At 35.9% G+C, this 20,782-nt stretch overlaps 1 long non-coding RNA gene and 1 pseudogene across 2 annotated transcripts in view; both read right to left on the reverse strand.

Moving 5' to 3' along the window:
• LOC143658990 (uncharacterized) overlaps positions 1–20,782 on the reverse strand; it is a 56,914-nt gene that overhangs the window by 10,120 nt on the left and 26,012 nt on the right. The gene's annotated exons all lie outside the window — the stretch shown is intronic.
• Positions 15,008–17,613, reverse strand: LOC143658981 (poly(A) polymerase alpha pseudogene; annotated as a pseudogene).

The following is a 20,782-nucleotide window of genomic DNA, read 5'->3' on the forward strand; positions in this document are numbered from 1 at the left end:
ATTCCATAAAAACCTCCTTTCCCTTAGAGACCACAATTTAGAAGTGAGTTGGGTTTTAGGATTGATCACTATTAGCTAAAATCAACCCTGAATCTTAGGAAATGCAGCATTTTAGAAAATGCAGCACCAGATATTAGTGAAATGAAGCATTTTGACTAGATTTCTCTAATTCTTTCCGAGGAGTGACACTCCAGTCTGTAGGTCTATTTAAATATACTCATTTTTGTTTCATTTTGATTTTGTAACTGAAATATAGGCAATACAGCACTTTCTCAAGACAGTGCTTAGTTTTCTTGCCAGGGTCCTTTGTTGTTTATTGTAATAGATGTTTTAGCAAAAGGGCCTTCTGCTCTTTGGAGGGAGATAATCACATAAGCCATAAGGTCTACTATCCTCTGAAAAGCTTGTTGCTGGTAAATTCTATTTTATATTTATAACAATAAGAATTAAATCTCTATAGCACTTTGCACACACATCACTTTCTATAATCTCTGTGCTCCTTCCTTTGTCCTCTAAAGCAAAAAGGAATCAGATGCTGTAATCTGGGGAAATTATCTGTGGGTGATTTGGGAAAGATAAAACTACTTCTCTTTTTCTCAGGCAGACTGCTATTGTGCTGTATTGTAATGAAACACAGACCCCAGATATCACCAACAGAACTGATACCATATTGAATCCAAAGAATTGGGCTTCCCATGAGCCCTAAAGGTATGGGCAATGAAAATTGGGGCGTTGGGGGACACCATTGCTTCAGCAACACTTCCTACTGGCTGCATTACCACTGTCTCTAGCTGCCTCCTTACACAGCTTTTCAGTCCCCAAACTTTTGAGACCCCTAAAAAAAATATGTTGCACGATCAGATTTTACAACTGATTTGGTTACGGACCAAAAAAAGAAAATGACTTTTCTAAACTGGCCAGGTTTTAAATTATAGAATAATGAAATTAGCCAATCAGACATCTCACTCTCTGGGCCAGGTTCCTAAACCAATATTCTTGTCTTCCAAAGGTTTTTCTTCCTTCCAACTGCCAATTTAAATTGTGAGGGACACTCCTCCTGAGCAAAACGACAAGCCATATTCCATGGCAGCATGTTATTATGTTAAGTATTTCACAAGGGAAATAGTTTAAATGAATTAGGGAAGTATATAATTTGTTGTAATAGAAGTTTCTAGAAAAAGAGTATTAACTTCGGAAAGGTTGTACATTATAAGAGAAATGCAGTCATCTGCATATGTGAATGCATTACTATACCTTAATCATTAAGTTCACTTTTCACACATTTTCATGCCTCTTTGTATTAGATAAACATAAGGGAACAGGATTAGAATGCTTTCTGTTGTTCCAGTTTTCTGTTTTGACCAGTTATGAAGACATACCTAAGACTTATGAACCTATTAGAATTAATTTGCCAGATGAGAAGCTAACCTGAATGTTGTTAAGGAAAAAGCTGAAGATGCTCTTGGTTTCCTTTGCCTCTTCTCATCATCATTTTACCACCATACACAGTAGTCAGTCTTTTTCCACAGGTAGATTTGTGTGTTACAACTCTGCGTTGTGGTTTCTACTTTGCACCATTGACAGAGGCCCAATACTCAGTAAGTGGTAACCTTTAGAGGTCAGTAACAGAGGAAAGATGAAAGACCGGCTATTTCTCCTGTTCAGAACAGCCATCAGCTACTGGCTTAAAAGGGAACTAATGAAGAGAAAAGCAAAGAGAGGCAAAGAAAGATGGAAAGCATATCAAAGTGTAAAAAGATATTTAGATAAAAATATAAGCCAGCCCTGACTGTAAGGGAGGGAATAAAAGATTTTAGAGACAAAAATTAGCTTTTATTTGATCTGTAAAAAGTGTTTCTCAGACTTTTTTTCATATTCACCTCCCTTAGGAGAAAGTTTTAACTTAATTCATCCAGAGAAACTAAATATTAAGGAAAAATATTTTGTAAAAGAGTATTGGGCTTTGAAAGGCAACAGATCACCATAATATCTAAGATTGTTTATGGTCTCCCCCAAGGAACAGTTTTCACTTCCTTGGATGACATATTGCCCTGTTGAGAAAACATACCCTAAATATTGTTTAATATAAGTTTAACTGTGTTTACTTCATGCTCTTGGTGGTAAAGCCTGGTTTGGATTTTCTGTGGTTTGCACACTATGCAAATTATTCCCCTAGATAACCAGGCCAGAGAAAGAGTATTTGTGAACTCTATACAAAATGATTGACTACTCTAGAGTCCAATTAAAGGAAAGATCTTATTTGGCTCTAATAGAGATTGAAGAATTTGATCTTCCCTCTCCCTTTACGAAAACACATTTGAAAGTTTTCTTCTCTGTACCAATTCCAAGGGTGCATTGTTGTGCTTCACTGAAATGGAGAAGTGGGGGAACATTAATCCTGGTCTAAGTAATATAAGCTCTCTCATTATGAGGGTTTGATGGGTTTTGTCCATACATTGCACTGTATTTATGAGTAATAGATAATCTCTATATTCTTAAATGAGTACCATTAAGTCAGAGTTATAAAAGCATACTTCATTAGGCTCGATTACATATTAGAACTTCATTGGAGGGGCAGGACAAATGGTTGTGAAGTAGGAAAGCCTTTTAAACAGTGAAGATACTTTTTCTGTTGGCCATTCTGCAGGGCAAGTCACCCATTCTCCGTAGGAGTCAAAAAACTTTTACTGTTGCAATCTATCAACAATATGTAAATATGAGATGTTTTAAATCCTGTTAATTCTACTGTAGTTTACCATACTTAGCATTCTATATAGTCCCTGCCAAGTAGACTTTAGGCAATTCTCAAATATTTGAAACATGCATAGTTCATCCAGTTTTGTTAGACAATGCTGGTGAATTAAACAGTATTTCCTTTTGTGAATTAGAGAAATCATTTGAATTTAAAATAATAGATCGCTAATGTTTAAAGGTAATCCATTAATTATCCATTAGAAGTATACTAATGATATTATAACAGAGGTGTCATATTTTGAAAGGATATTAGTAAAGTGATGGCTGCTATGTTGAGAAAATGAGTTAATAAATGTAGAAGTATGGATAGCTGAGTTCACTTTTTCTAGTTAGGCAGCAGTTTTGAAAGCTTAAGAGCATCAGTATATATCTGGTACTTGTTAAATTACTTTAAATAGACTTTGCTTCTTCCACTGAAAGAGCATATTGCATCCCTCACCTAGAGGACTGATATTTGAGACCTTTGGCCTAGCTTCTCCTATCTTGTTGGGATGCGTAGTATCCTTTTTTTTTTTTTATGTTCAGAGTTTTCGAACACAGTTTAATTTCTAGGTCCTAAATCTTGGTTGATATATAGCTAAAATGAATGTTCTTCAAATGGGCTCCCAATCTCCAAACAAGATGCCAAAGTCTTTTTAAACTAGTTGCTTAGCCCTTGAAAGACATTTCCCCATAGTGGCAATGTCATAGGTAATCACTTAGATCCACTTACAAACCCATCCATCCCTTCATAGAGTACTGGCTGTAGAATGGAAACATCACACGTAGGAGGTAGACTCAATGGAATTAGAACTTGCTGCTCAAACCCAAGAACACATCTGTCCCAAACCCAGCTTCAGGAGAGAGCACCTGCCTAATGTCAAAGGCAAAGAGATTTTGTAGGCTTTGAGGGGCACAGATGAAAGCACAGAATATTATACCTGGAAGGAAGCGTAGAGGTCATTTTACAGTAAAGTAGATCAAGGTAGTCAGCTAAGACGTAAACTGACTTACAGAGACAGTGGTCAAAGACCACAGCATTGAAAAGATAAAAAGGTCATAGAAAGAGAACAGCATCTGTGCTGGTTTGAAAGGAAGCATGCCCCCTAAGAAAAGCCATGTTTTAATATAAATCCCAGTTCATACAGGTAGAATAATCTCTATTCAATACTGTATATTTGAAACTGTAATGAGGTCATCTCCCTGGTTGATGTGATTTAGTTAAGAATGGTTGTTAAACTGGATTAGGGGATGACATGTCTCCACCCATTTGAGTGGGTCTTGATTAGTTTCTGAAGTCCTATAAAAGAGGAAACATTTTGGAGAATGAGAGATTCAGAGAGACTCAGAGAGAGCAGAGAATGCTGCAGCACCACGAAGCGGAGAGTCCATTGGAGATGAAGAAGGAAAACACCTCCCGGGGAGCTTCATGAAACCAGAAGCCAGGAGAGTAAGCTAGCAGATGACGCCATATTCGCCATGTGCCCTTCCAGCCAAGAGAGAGAAGCCCTAACTGTGTTCGCCATATGCCTTCTCACTTGAGAGAGAAACCCTGAACTCCATCAGCCTTCTTGAACCAAAGTATCTTTCCCTGAATGCCTTTGATTGGACATTTCTAATTGGGACATTTTCTCGGCCTTAGAACTGTAAACTAGCAACTCATTAAATCACCCCTTTTAAAAGCCATTCCGTTTCTGGTATATTGCATTCCGGCAGCTAGCAAACTAGAACAGCATCTATCTCTAGATCCTGCAGTTTATAAGTCAGACTGTCCTTAATCAAAGAAAAACAGATTTCTAACGTTGTCCTGAAGAGTTCTCAAAGTATAGAATGGTCTTCTGATCCTTGGTATTTTCTGTTAAGGAATATTTGGGAGGGCTGAAATTGCCTACTTCATATAGTAAATCTATCCCACCTTTGCTTAGTATTAGTCTTGCATTTAAGCAATAAACGTGTACCTAATGTTTTGATTAACTTTTCTATTAGTTGAGATCCTATGACACAATCTCTCCTAAAACACTGTGCAGAGATGTATGTATAGTAATAAAGAACTCAGAGAAAATCCACTCTGCGTTTAAGTGAGGTGCATTTTAAACAAGTAAGGAAATGTTATTTGGTATCTAAGTAATATAAAAAAGGCTTTTTCCCCAAAAGTAAATGTAGACTCATTAAGAATATATTTCTCATGTTTCAAACATTTATATTCATTGAGTTGCATGTGTCAAACGTTTATATTCATTGAGTTACTTAACCAGTTTAAACCACCTATATTGATCCATATTAATTTAATGGTAGCCATGGCCTAATTTCCAATAAACTAAGTAAATGCCAGAAAAAAAAAGTGTCTCATTCTAGGTTATTTAGAAAAACTGATGACCCAGCTTCATTATATCTCTCTATTCCTAAAAAGCCTTTAAAATCATTTAGATCCATATTATACTACCATACTTTTAAACAATATAATGGCATTACATATCCTTTAAAAAGTGGGAGATGTACTAAAATAATAATCGTTCAGGCAAATTTTGAAATATATTAGAATTTTTAGGGTGTTCCTCATTTCATTATATAAATTGTGTGAGATATGGTTTGCTACAAACTTCGTGCACCAATTTATTGCTTTTGAGGTTACTGGAGTGAAGAAAGCTAAATTAAATCATCCACATGAAATGCTTTGAAGTCCTTAAGTAGAAGGAACTGTGGATAATTTAGGCCTGAATAATATACACGTCAATAACAAAATAGGTTTTTGCTTCTGAGGGCTATGTAGTCTTTCAAAATATGTTTTATTATTGAGAAATCATTAAACAACATTATTAGAAAATATTCTATATTAAGCTTAGAAACGGGAGATAAATCACGAGGAAAATATTCCATCAGTGTTTGCTGCAAATGCATGCACTCTACCTCCAAAAATATACTGAAGACCTGTTTAATAATACATGGGTTCTATTTCTAATTGACTAGAATATTTAACCTAAGTTTAAGGAACTAAGAAATAAAATGGGTTGTAAACTGAAAAATGCCATTTGTCACTATTACTAGAACTAGTGACAGGAAATAAATTCAGGCTGTTCTGCTTGAGATGCGTTTCAGTTGCCATTAACAGATCATCTCCCGTTTTCATCCACACTCAATAAAGCTGTGTTGAATGACTCAGATGACTTCAGCGGCAAAACTTGAAGTTAAAGCTGTAATATTGTAACAGAAACCCCCAACAGTAGTATCAGATGAAGCTGGGAATAAATGTAGTATATCAGACATCATAAAAGGGTGAATGTGGGATACATTTATGCCCTCCTCTATCTGCTATGAGATTCGTACATAAGATTCACACTCATTATTCTCGTCATCTTAATGAGATCAGTGTGGGAACATTTCTTTCCTCTCCCTCTTGACTGACAGAAATGGGGCATTCTATTATTTCTCCCTCCTCTCTCTGCTTTAAGGGACTAGTATATTTTATCGGAAAGCCAGAAATGTTAACTGGTTACAAGAGGTAACCCCAGAGTAGCATATATCGAGGTTTAAGGACTTTAAGTAGAGGCCACAGTGCTGGTCTTTCTCTCGCGCATGTTTTTCTTTCCTTTCAGACCTCCTTTGTTGTCTGCCGTTTTTCCCAAGAGTTTCCCTGGAGAAGAAGGGAAAGATAATTCCTCCATGTGGAGGAAAGTGGGGTACCTAGGTATTACCTCTAATTGCCAGCCTTCTTGCCAGGTCTCTTGCCTTAGTTTTGCACAGCATCCTCCTAAGCCAATTCCAAATGCATTTGGTTCATGTGCCAGAGCCTCGAACTAAAAGAGATAAAATGGACAAGGGGCCAACTCCTAATGCATCTTATCCTCAAATATAAGGAACTATTCTGTTAAGGAACAATCACTGTTAATGATTGAATTTTCTAGGAAAGACTTTTATTGTATTTTAAGATTAATGAATTCCCTTAACTATCCTTAAGGATAATACAACAAAAATTATGGAAATACTATTTAAGTGATCTAGCTATCTGTTGAATATTAATTTACATCATAACCACACTGGTGTTTGGTATGGCTTTCCTTTAGAGAAACTCATGTGTTAGAAGATTCCCTTTAACATGATTGAAGAATTTTAAAGTAGGCATTTTTAATATTTGCTGCCCTCTTAATTATTACTTGTTTAATGCCCCACTGTTAGCACAGGGATTATAAATTGATAAAAATATCATAGTATTAGTGTATAAACTATTATATAATTTTCCCTGGGTAATGATTAACAGCATAACGCTATATTAGCAGTACTCTTAGTGTACAGTCCCTAAATGTATTTGATTTTCATCTTTTAGAAAGTTATTTTATACTGAAATTTGGTAATAAAATATTTGAGCTAGTTGAGCTAGTCAGTGAGCCTTTTAAGGTGCGTGAATATTTTCAAGTGTTTTTGTGTTGCTAGAAAAATACCATTCTATTTAAAAATCAGTCTGTAAGTTTTAAATGTTGTCTTAACAGTCACTAGAGCTACCTTATTTAGATTCATAAAGAGCTTATTTATCACATCAGGCTAAGTGTTCAAACAGTTGAAAAATAATATTAATAAGCCATTGGGTCATTATTACATAATGTTTTTGTTCATGTAGATAAGTGGGTTCCTTTTTGTCTCTTTCTTTTTTAAATAATGTCTCTCTGGCTTTGTTCCGTAGCTGTGGCAGGCTGTTAGTATGTATCTTTATACCATCAGAATGAATGAGATATATCTGTATAAATTATTGATTCACTTGAGCTTACCTCAGTAATTCAGAGCTGAAAACTCTGGCAGCTTATCTAATAGAATGATATAACTAGTAGACTGAAGTTACCTACCACAGCAACAATTGCCTGCTGGGGGGTCAAATGCCCTTTTACCTTTATACCTGAACACCTGCAAATTGAGCTGTATCCCATTCAGAATTTTAGGAACAGGACCATTGTTGCAGGAAGTAGAGTTTGTTTCTTGAAGAAAATTATGCCAGTTCTAGTTCTGAATGAAAGACAAGGCTTTTATTACTCAAGGGATATTAAGGCTGACTGCTTTTTTGAGAAAACAAATTTGCTATAACTTTATCTGTAATTTAGTCCTGAATGGGTGCAAATAGACTGCACATTGTATGGAACAAGAAGAAGAAAATAGGGATTTGTTACAGCCATGCAAGGGCTGTGTAACCATTATATTTCCGAGGGAAGTCTTATCAGAGTTGCAGGTTGTAAGGGGGAACATTTTTGTTACAGCCTTAGTATCAAACACCTGTTTTGAAATTTTAGTGTAGAATGACATTGGAAAAGAATGGGTTTGGGGTTTGTTTAATTTTTTTCGTCTAAAACTATGAATGATGAAACACCTGTCTCCTGAAAATTTTCACATAGGCTGTCATTGACTTAGACACTGGCCCCATCCAGAAACTTCAGAAATTATTATAATAACCCCTTCATGAGATTGAATGCTAGGCTTGGACCTAGTCAGATTATTTTTATTTATTTCATTTTTTAAAGGAAATTAGATTCATAGCTTTATCTACCTTTTCCAATTAAAAATGCATCCTATATAATACTATTCTCATAAGAATCTGCTTTAAGCTTTGCCAACGCTGAGATCAAGATGTATATTTTGAGTCAGACATGATAAAAACATATTTCAGCTAATGAGGCTCCAGGTCCCACAGAGTGGGGATGAATGGATCATATATTGTTTGGAGAAACTCATCCTTCAAGTTGGTCACCCACTCCTTAGTCAGCAAGCTCAGTAGTTGCCATAGAAATGTTCATTTTTACAGTGTTATAGTTGATCACTGACATGGAACCAGACTAGGTAATCACACATCTTAGCCATATGCTGGTTCTGAGATCCAACCTAGTCAATTAGCACATTTTCTATTAAAAACTTAGTTTTAATACATATTCATTAGCTAGCAGTTGCCATAATTGAGTAGCTACTGAATTATGTCCATCCCCCAACCTCATTTTCACTTCCTTTCAGAGCCCTAGTAGGAATGTATCCAAGAATATTTATGAGTCCCACCTCAAACAAAAATCATGGCCCCTACCTCAAACAGGCTGTTAGAGGTTGCTCCAGACTTTAATACCGAATTTTTCCTACTACTTTTCCGCGGGTTTCCCTAGGCCCTTGGGCCGGCCCCTTGTGTTGACGAAAGGTGAGGGAGGAAGTCTTCCGTGGTAAAAGCGCAATGATGAAATGCCTCCAGGATGTGACTGCCTGCTTGTCCTTAAATCCATCCCTCCTCCCACCATTCTCCAGGCTGCCCACCAGACACCCATCTGGACACGTCATTATCCCAAAAGCTCCCTCCGTTTCCACATTCTGGCCCCTGTCATCTTCTGCCTTTGCCCTGTTTTATGTCACTGGTACTCATAGGTGCCCTGGACCTTCCCTTAGTACTTATTCTCTGTGCCTTTCAGGATGTCGACTAGAAAATCTGATGATCAAATCTGTTACCTAGAGGTAGCAGAGATAACATACACACATTTTATCACTGGCCTTATGGACAAAGTATTTTTTTTCTTTTCCTAGGCATCCAAATCCTTAGTTACAAGCAGATATAAAAAGGCTGTAATTGAGATATCAGAGAGCCTGTAGGGCATTGAAGTGACCTTCAGATAATACTACATAGGAAATTTCTAACCCCAGCCACCTACAGGGATGCCTTTCTTGGTTGTTGAGAATTGTACCTCTTCCTTCCTTAAAAAAATTATAAATATGAAGCAACCCGGAAGAGAATTATTGGTAACATTTTTCTGAGCTTGGTTGCCTCATTGAGCTCTTCTGTGTGTACTATAAAATAAGCAACAGCAGATACCCTCATAAGAAGTGTAACAAATCACATGTAGCTTAGATACACAGGGTTTAACCTTCTCTGCACAATGGAGCATCTACACCTGCACATTTTCAGCTACCAAAATGGCACATGAAAAGGAAGAATAGAAGTAAAGTCATATAAACATTCCTGCTACCGCCCGTTCTCTGGAGTATGGTAGAGCCTTTCCTAATGCACCCATCCTTGCTGGACCAAGTCTTTGTGATTGAGATTTGTAGTTTGGATTCAGTATAAGGATATAAACTGTCTTAAGAATGACAGATTACATTTAGTTTCTCCCCTTATAGCCCCCCCAGCCCCCAAGTTCATCCTATAACAATTGGTTTGCTTGTTTGTTTCAAAAAATAATGTGGTTTAACAATAATTTTAAGTTACCCAATATAAATGATAAAATCAAATGTTGGATTCATAAACAATAGCTTGTATTGGTTTGTGGCAAGTAGTCCATCTTTTTACATTAGTGCAGTTTCTGAACCAGATTATTCTTCATAATTGATCATTTGTGAATCATATATTTGTTATCTGTTCTTTTATGGCTTTGAAAATAGTGAACAACAACAAAAATCACTGAGCTTTTTAAAGAAAATTATTTTAGTGTAGTTTATTGGCTGGCATTTTCTGAAAGTATGTTACAGTAAGCTTTGCAGGGAACGTAGCAAAGATAAAAGGAACTTCCCCTGCTTGAAAGAGATCAGATATAAATCTAGACCTTATATTGATAGCAATGTAAATTTAGTAGAATTTGTTCATATTTTGCATGAGAACAATGAAAATGCATAAATAAGAAAAATATAAAATGCAGTTCTTCAAACTAAGAAAAATATTTTCATTGCTTGTATGGGTAATTTTCCCAATGCACAAGTTCAAACACACAGTGGACTACTTGCTTTGAGCATTATGATTGTACTAGCAGAATAATGATACTATTTCTTACTAATCAATAATTTTAGTTGATTTTGGTGGATACCTTCAGGCTAAGGACCCACCACCCACAATACAATTTTTATCATTTGGTTATGTATTTTGTTCCTAAAGCCTTCTAAAATGCAATTGGAAAATTCCTGCCCTTTATTGTGGTTTATAATTATATTATGGTGTGAATTAGGGCTCAACATATGAATTTGTGCATCTTTAATTTATGAATTAAAGAAAATGAGGAGCTTAAAATCTAGTTTGCCTAGAAAGGCAATATTTGAAACTTTATTTTTCTCTCATACATCCTTAACATTTTCACTAATTCTGTTCAGAATTGTTCTGAATGAGCAAAGTATGAACCAGTTGGAAAAGTAAAAGTCCAATTTACCAAGGACTGTATAAGTGGAAAAGTATTTTTGATGAATTAAATATTAATTTCACAGAAAATTTATTATGAATCTGATTTTAGAAATTAGATGTTCTTTCCTCAATATTTATTAAAATTTCTCCTGAATAATTTAATTACATTGAACTATTTCTAATAAAAAAGATCTACTTAATTAAAATCAATTTGAGATCATTTAATCATTACATAATTATATTATGACTATATACAATTCAACACCATATATATATATATAAAACATTTATTCTTTAGGAGACTCTAATAGTAGGGGACAAAAAAAGACCTCTAAGTTAGTGTCTTCACTTCTACTTTTAAAGTTATAGATTCTATTACACACATTTATTATATCATCTAATTGCTTTAAATTCATGCTTTAGTTCGGAGAAAATGCTGAACAATATAAAGTTAGCTATAAATCAGAATAAACTAGCATATTTATTACCAGTAAAATGCCTTAATTTTTTTATTTTTGAGCTTCAATTAATTGAATTTTAAGAATAATACTTTACATATTTCAAAGATACAATTAAAATTATTACAAATCAAAACCAAAATTCAATTAGAAGAATACTTTTCTTTCCTTAATCAAACCAAGCATTCTAAATTGGTTTAAAATTAAAGATGTGTGGAGTAGTTTCATCAGATAAGCAAGCAAAATGTTTGAACTATATATATAAATATTAAAGATGGATAACTTTTCTTTATATATATCTTAGAAAATGTTGACAAGGTTATATATATATTTAGTATTTATAATACTATGAAAAAGAAGTTTCTCTACCTTTTCCGATGTTTCATTGGCTTCATTTATGGCATCTACAGTAATAGTGAACTCAATTTGTTTGTAACCATGGTGTGACCGATTGTTGATGTGTTTTAATCATAATATGTTGTTCAGTTTTGAAACCTACTCTCTTTAGAGTTGAAATTTCTTTATAGTTGAAAGGAAATGCATTTTAAAAATCACTCTCTGTATTTCAGAAAATGTGAGTGATTATATAAAATACTGAGAATTTGATGTTGATTTTATATTTTTACCAGGGAATATCAGACTCCTTTATTGTAAGATGGACTACCATATCCCAAGTATTTGATATTTTCTTAAAGAAGAAATAGTTCAAAATATGTATAATATCTAGGTGTTCCTTTCAATATTGAAGGTAGATCATTTTGAACAAATGAATTGTAAAAATATTATAGTCAGAGAGCACGTATTATAAATTGCCTCCTCCCCATCTGCCCCTCTCTGCCCCAAGAATTTTGTTGGACTCTTGGAAATTTATACAAATTTTGTGATTGATCACTTTATCAAAAACAAAATCACTAAAATGATCAACATAGATCTATATAGAGATTTGATATAGATTCAGAGGCATTAGACTATATGATTGAGAGAGACCTATTTCCCCATCAGAAAAACAGTTTACATTTTTCAGAAGCTAAACCTCCAAAAGAAAAAATGGGAAATGACAGAAAACACTAAAATTGGATTGCGGTTAAAAAAAAAAAGTGTCAATGCATAGTCCAGTATATTTTATGTGATCTTTCGCAAGCTCCTGGACACACTCTTATCAGTAAACAGGTGTCATGCTGTGTTTAATAAAACTGTTTACTTCTTTTCCCCCTCCTGGTCAATTGCCTTACATTTCATTCTGCAGTTTGGACTGTAGGTCGCAATCTTGCACTACAAGTGCACTCCATTTTCTCAATTATTTAGGCAGAAAAGGTTTTTACCATTACAGATCTGTTAAATGTAACCAGTATTATCTGCATAAATTCCAGACTTTGCTGATTGTGGTCTTAAAACAGTGGCCTCCAGATTATTTATACAGTTGGTTGGACTTAAGTTCACGATTTTGTTCAGAGGTGACTTTCCTTTGCATTGTGACCCCATGTAGATGGGAGAGAGCAGAGTGGTTCGGTGTATAACCTGGAATCTTGAAAATCACAAGGCCTCTTGCTTGGAAAGTAATGCTTTATTTCTCACACAGCTCTTCAAAAAAAGAGAAATCCACAAGTCTTCTAAAATGTAGAATAATATTTTTGTACTTATGTAGCGAAGATTACAGAGTGCTGCTGAAGCCAGACTCTCCCGTGCAATGAGGCAACGCTGCTGTTAGCCTTGCAGAAATGTTACAAGTTTGGTGTGTTTAACCTTATTCCTATTAAGACAAGTTAAAAGACAAAAATGCCCATGTTAATATTGTGGCTAGTTATTTTTCAAGAAATGCTTTAAGGTGCCACTGCCTGTATATTTTCTTAAATGGCAAAGACGATTTTCTTCCTTCCATTCTTCTTAGCAGTTTTTTGAATTATCAGCAGCAGTAGATTTATTCATATGACAAAGCCATACCAAAATGTACCTTTATTTCTAATTCCTGGGTTGAAGATAGTCCATAATGTTTTCAGAATCATAACTTTATTTTATTCCAGAAGAATAATTCTCTTTTTTTTTTTGGGGGGGGGATTGTGTTTTTTTTTTTTTTTATTATGTTTTCAATGGAGAAATACATCATCTGTTTACAAAATAGCTCTTGAAAAATACAAGGAGTACAGATACTATAAAACAAAGCAAACTCCAGTCATGAGACACTACATACATCATGCGAAAGCAACAGTCTGATCTCCAGGTTATGAAAACTAGAATTATAAAATCACTACACAGAAAAGGTCCAAGTTTCCAGCTTGGCAAAACTTGGGTGCAGTTACATGAAACGTTTAATAAACTGAATTTTTTCCCCAATGTGTAAACAAAATGACAAGACTAAATCTGTGCCTGGCAATTTCAATCTAACTCTGAAGCTACACAAAACACACAGACACCTTGTACAGTTCACCTGTTAATATGACCATCTTTTTCTCAGGTGCTCATAGGGAGGGCAAGGTGACTGTGCAGAGCAAAGATGTGGGAAGTAGAAATATTGTATACTACACATCATAAAGGAATGGTGAAAAGCTTCAATTAATGCATAGCCTAAGGGGGAAAAGACTACGCTCCAACTTTGGAAATTAATTTAGAAGGATGGGGAAGAGTTTAAGTAACTGCGTTTAACATGAAAAATGCACATGTGATAAAATGGAGTACAACGGAGGATTCACAAAACATGCTCATCAGAAAAATCTGTAAGGTTTGCTTTGTCCAGATTAAGAAAGACTAAGTTTATCAACACCTGGCATCCTCCCTACTTCTTAGAGATGGATGTTCTGCTGCTTAATTATGAGGAAGTTTTCTTTCTTTAACAAAGGAATTCCTAATCTTTTGACAGAATTAAAAAAAAAAAGCTGACTAGATGTCAAGTGCTTGCTAGAAATGATTTTTTAAATGTTTCTATATGTAAAATTTACTGACAAATTTTGCTAAACCATTTAAAACTAAAAGTTAGTTTAAAACTCTTGGAAAAAATGCCTTTTTGCCCACATTTAAAATGAAAATCAACTTTACTATAGACAGGAGTTCTGTGGAGTGTACAAAATTCCTCGTATTCAGAGAGATCAAATGGCCAACCAAGACAGGTATCTGTTTCACAGGCATTTCTATTAGTCACCCTAAAGTTTAAGCCATGGAACTAAAATTTAGTGTTCTGTGTCATGTGGCCACAGGGTCACTGGTTTCACATCATGGCTTAAGAAAATACTGGCATTTTTTCTTTTTAAATGAAATAAGTCCTTCTACTTTGTGCATACAACCACAAAAAAAAAAAAAAGAGGGAGCAAAAAGTATTTGTTTAAAGAAAACAGATTAAAGGCAAAAGAACACAGAGCTCTGACAACCGCAAAGAAAATATTTGATGTTTGATCGCTGATTTGTATGCACTAAAAAATAATTCTATAAATTAAACCAATATATCATTTCTTAATCATGACCCCACCAAAACCAAGTATTTCCTAATTATTTTTTTCAATGTCAAATATATATCCCAGGATTGAAATTTTATTTTTAAGGATTACAACTACTTCACAGGGACTGAACTAGATGTACTCTTATCCCTTCTCTGAAGTCTAACAGTATACCACTGCACGATGGTATCCAATTAGAAGACTAATGGTAAAGAAAATTCCTCAGGAGAAAAAAAAAGAAAATCCATCAAGCTGGAAATCTAAAATTAGTTTTACTTTCTAATAAAAAATACATAAAAGTGCATCATCAGAATAAGGAATTCTTATGCCAGTTTGTATTGCAAAATTTCCAAACAATGCATCAAACATAAACCCAATCCAGATGTTAATTATGGATACAAATATAGCTTGAGGTTTTTTTTTTTTCTTTTTCTTAAAGGCAGTAATCTTTTGAAATAGTTAATGCAACTGTTGCTAACACATTAATAATAGTACTCCTGGCTTCACATACTAACCTGGACTTCCGATCAAGTGCTGATTAGCCCAGTAAGGGAGGTCACCAAAAAAACCTAAATCCATTTTCAGTCATGTCTAGTCTTGTACCCTCCATTCTTCTTTTTTAGCATTTGAAGACAACAGGTTGAGTTGGCAGATACTGTTTATGGACCCCTGAGGTTGTTTTTACCGATTCAATCTCAGTTTTATTGAATTCTTGATAACAGGAATAGGATTTGCAGGGAGAGCAGGGATATCAGAAAGGTCTGTACTGGATGTTTTCTCTTCTGTTTTGGTTTTCTTAGGACTCTCTTCTTTATGAGGTGAGGACTTCCTCTTGACTCCTACTATTGGATTAGGTATTTTTGTTGCTGCATTTCCTGAAGGTCTAGGTGGCTGGTTTACCAGACGTGTTGAAGAAACAACTCTGGAGACCGTAGGCTTTGGTGGTGGAGAAATGGCTGGCTGTGTGGCAGTTTGAGGAATGCTTTCACTTGATGTATCCCCTGAGCTTTCACTGGAATTTACTTGTGGTGCAGATATGTCAGTAGCTTGTGTGTTGGTCACAGATGCTGCTGTTACAGCTGGAGCAGGACTGTTTCTGCCCTGAGAGCTGCCAGAACTATTCAATGGACTGGTCTTCATAGCACTAGTAGGTGAAGGCACAGACATGCTGTTATCACTGTCCATAGACAAGTCGAGGCTGCTGTCATTCAGGGCTGTCAATTTGACACCTTCTGTTGAATGCTTTTTCTTTTTCTGAAGCACATGATTAGGTAGTAGTTGATGGAGTTGCTTTTTTTTACATGCATTGCAGCAATTTTCATATCCACCTCAAACATCTTGCTGTTTATTGCTTGCCTATAAACTGTATCTGTGAAAGGCTGAATATCATAGGTAAGATCAACACTGAGGTTTTCAGAGTTTTCTGTTTTTTTAAACACTAACCCAATCACCCACATGGTACGAAATTCTTCCTTGTCAGGATTTTCTTTGGGAGCTGGAAATGACTGGGGATTCACATGAGCCAGTGTAATAAATTCATTCTTCTCCAAGCTTCCAACCAGGATTCGGATTTTTGATTCGACCAAGCCCACCCATTCTAGGCGCTGTTTTTCTGTTGGTGCACTTGCTAGAAGTACAATATAATGCTTGTACTTTTGAAAGAAGTTTGGAGCTTCAAAAAGTTTGGACCACTCTGCCTTACTCAGCAAAATTTCATCTGTGATAGCAAGACCTTGTTTAAACTCCTCAACCATGACCATCCGTGTTGAAACGGACACATTGTACGTGGAGTTCTGCTGTGGGTATGCTGGTGTAATTATAGGCATAAGATGGTACCTATCACTGGGGTTTACCCTTGGGTCCCATACAGGCAAATTAAGATTGCATTCTTCAGGCTGTTTCAAAAGCACTGGATTTGGCCATTCCCATTTAGAAAATACCAAGAAAAATTTATGTACAAGAGTTGATGCTATTGCATTTGGATAAAGCTGGCAAGTTCTTGCTACTAGCATAGCCCAGGAAACACCACCGAGGAAACCTAATATATTGGAATAGATGTTGTGGCGTTTGGCCCACAGTTTGATAGCTCTCAGAGTTAACCTGAAGTTGTCAATGTTTGGTACTAGATGTAAAATTTCATCGGTTACCCTGCAACCATTAAGACTTCTTATGCATCTTATATCTAAATTTTTAAGCAGGCTGTCATCTCGTAGGTCCAAATCTTCTGGAATAGTCTGCAGTGCTAATCTTGCAAACAAAATATCAATCTCTATCCCATCAAAACATAGTTTGATAACCGGTACAAATGCCTCTTCAACAGCTCTTAAATCTTTTACTTCTTCCTGTAATTTCAATTTATCATAGAATGAGGTGAAAAAGTCACTTCGATCAACATGTCTTGGTGCAACACACAGCGCATCAATATCGGCACCTTTTGTGTGTACTCCTAATCTGTAAGATCCAAATGTAAAAATTTTTCCTCCAACATTTTCAATTACAGATTGTGGGAGATTTTTGCTTTCACTGATTTCTCGTATCCACTCTTTTACCAGGTTATTTAATTTTCCCAAAATTAAAATCCTGCGCTGCAGTTCCTCTTCCTCTTCAAAAACCCCAAAAGGCTTCAGAGTCTCAATCAGTTTCTGGGTAAGTATGCAGTCAGTCTCCTTCGGGGCTGCTAAGCTGATAGGAGAGGTAATGCCATAGTGCTTCTGTGGTGGCTGTGTTGGCTGTGATCCCTGCGTTGTAACTGGACACATATCTTAGCATAATTGTTATCCTCCTGTGCTGTTCATTATTTCATGAGTTTCTCCCAGCAAACTATAGGCCTTCATGATTATTTGGGCATTAAAAATGCCTTTATAAGTTACTGAAAATTCATTCTCTGTAGGCTAGAAACGGCATCGTCTCCTGCGCCGGCACCGCCCAGTCCGAATAATTCTCTTTTATGAGCAGGTGGACTTGTCCAGTTTTGACCTACTTTCATTCCTTCCTTGCATACTGGCTGAGTACCCACTAAGCATCCAGGCTTTTTTCCAGAATGAGATTCCAAATTGGTGAGAATCGGCCCCTGTGAGGAACTGAGATGGAGTGGGCCCAAAAAGAGGGGGTATTTGAGCTGGGTCTTAGAGGTCTAAATAGAGTTTTGACTGGTAGAGAAGGCTAAGGAAGAACATTTCAGGCAGAAGCAACAAACACCACGTTTATTAATTACTACTACTAGAAAAGGTTTAATTAGCACCCCAAATTATCACTTCCAGAAGAAAATACTTCTTTGATTTTTTAATTTTTACCAATAAAATATTTTTATTCTGTAACATTTTATTGTTACTATTTAAATATCAATTAATGCAGTCCCTATGAAAAGATTTATATTTTATTCTAGTCATAGACTGAGGATGGAAATGAATTTTAATTTGACAAAACATTTAAGTAATATGTCACACCTGTGAATGTCTACATCCGTGGCATTCTGTGGAGTTAAAAAACAATTGTAAACCATCATTCCTGTTTCCATTCCTTTGTTTTACCAAGGAACCCACTGGATTTTTGAGAATGCAACTTGGTTTATTTCAGAGATCCTGTCAACAAATTGTTCCTAAATTATTGTATTTCTTAAAATGGAAAATTATATTTAGTTGAGAGGGACACTAACATATATTTGAACTGTCAGCATTTTCAGTTTCAGCTGAAAAGACAATACAGTGGGTCTTATTTTGCAGAAATTGTCCTATAGTCCTGGAAATTGTGCCCCATCAGTTACTACCTTTGTTGACAAAACTTCAACTACTGTTCTGGGGTTTGAAATTGGGCCAATCATAATAAACTTATGGCTGTGACAGCATTTTGGATACATCAATACATTGTGCCTTGTTTTGAGAGTAGCTGGGGAAGGTTGCAGAGGGTAGGTTCAAGAATAAAAAGAGCTTATTGTTTGTGAGGAGTAGCCTTTGATTCCATGGATCAGTGGTTATTAGAGCTGCAGCTGGTCCAAAACAAATATTCTCATCTTAAGTGGTTAAATAGAGAAGTCACAGGGTGACCGCCAGGCCTGGGGGTGGGGAACAAGTTCAGAAAAAAAACGGGTAAGAAGTTTTGAACAAACTGATGGAAGTGGAATAAAAAAACTAACTTTAATGTGGTAGGGTGGCTTCTTCATTTCTTAATGTTACATATTTGATTTTTAGATTCTTTATTTTTCCAAAGCCTTCTGGCTTTAAGATTCAATGACATAATCCTTTGTTAAGTGTACTTGATTTACATGTTGATTCTAATTAGATTCAGGCATATTCTTAGATTGTTACTTTTTACTATGCTCTTTTCAATTCTGAAAATGCTCTTTCTATAAGCTATAAATGTAGGTCATACCACAGCCCTTCTCTCCACCTGCTCACCACCCCCTCCCCCAAATTAAGGCTCAGACTAGGATACCAAACAGATGAAGGAATTGCAGTTTCAGGGATCAGTTCTTATCTTAGTTAAAAGGAGGCTGGAATTGCAGATGAAAATAGAAGAGTGGAAAAACAGGTGCTTCAGCAGCTGGGTTTGTGATCTTTTGCCATTATGATGCTTCTCATAGTTTTAGAACAATAATCTCAAGAAGTAACAGAGTTCCCTCTGTTTTCGAGAAATCTGGGGCTTCCATGCACACAAGGGCTTGCCCCTGTGGGTGATAAACTTGACTTGGTGGAGATGACATTTCTCTTTCTCTCTAATTTACCCGACCCTGATATATACAAGTTTATAATTGCTGCCACTTACTGCACTCTAGTAAAGGCTTTAACCCCACTTTTTTCTTGTGTGGGGGAGAAAGAAAAAAAAACAAAGATTCCATCTTTGTTTTCTGTCAAACCTTACAGATCCCATTTCCAGATGAATACAGTGTCTACATCTCAGAACTGTAGAAAACATTAGGAATTATGGCCTCTTATTTCTTCAGTTTCTCAGGAGATGTGAAGTTATCCTTAGAACATAAACAGTAGTATAGAAAGAGACTTGAACCTGGTATTACATAGGAACAATTACCTTGTATTTCTTTTAATAGTTAAAGGAGATAAATGGGGTCTACTCTTGAGAAATGAATAGTTAATACATTGTTTAATAAGATCCTACCAGCTAGCTATTTGACAGAGTGTACAGAATTTTGAAGAAGTTCTTAGAGCCTTCTCAGTTTTGATGAACTTACACATCACCTGGAGATCTTGTTGGAAGCCAAATCGTGATGCAGTAGGTCAAGGGTGCGGCTCCTACATGATAGCAGTGCTGCTGGTTGGGGACTAAGGTCTTTCCTTAGATAAAAATGTCATTGGTCTAGCACTTTGATTCTCAAACATAAACATGTTTAAGAATCACCTGAAAGCCTGGTTAAAAAACACAGAAAACTCAGGCCTATCTCTAGGGTTTTGGAGCTCAAGAATTTACATTTCTAACCAGTTTACAGGTTATGCTGAAGATGCTGGCCCAGGAACCCACACCTGTCTACTCCCATCCTCACTACTGAATTCCCATTAGAATCACCAAAGGTGCTTTAGAAACACACACATGTGCATACACACACATGCACACACACAACCCACCCTTCAATGTTTCTGATTTAATTGGTCTTGGATAAGGCCCAGGCATGATGAGTATTTTTTTTTTAATCCATCTCCTCTCAGATTATTCTACTATGAAGTCAGAATACAGAATCCAACGAACTGGATAGTATCTCCAGAATGTAATATGTTGGAAAAACAAGAACTAAATCAAGAGGGAAGGAGACAGAGCTTAGAAAAATGGAAGAAGAGACCTGAAATTGGTGGGAGTGGGGAAAAAACAAATGGTAATGATTCATTTTTTTAAAAAATCATCAATATAAAGTAAAATTTTCAGTGGAGGATGTTCAGAAAAGTGTTCCTGCAACTGACAGTGGGGTTGTGCCGCGGATTTCTTTGAGCCTGATATCCTGATACACTTCAATCCCTCTTCCTCCTTCAGTGTCTCCTGCATGGATCCAACTTTAGACACCAAAGGAAAAGCAGATGCTTGAAGTGGCGCGCAGAGGATTTTAG

Source organism: Tamandua tetradactyla, chromosome 16 (assembly GCF_023851605.1).
Source record: "Tamandua tetradactyla isolate mTamTet1 chromosome 16, mTamTet1.pri, whole genome shotgun sequence".
In the NCBI taxonomy this organism is placed as follows: Eukaryota; Metazoa; Chordata; class Mammalia; order Pilosa; family Myrmecophagidae; genus Tamandua; species Tamandua tetradactyla.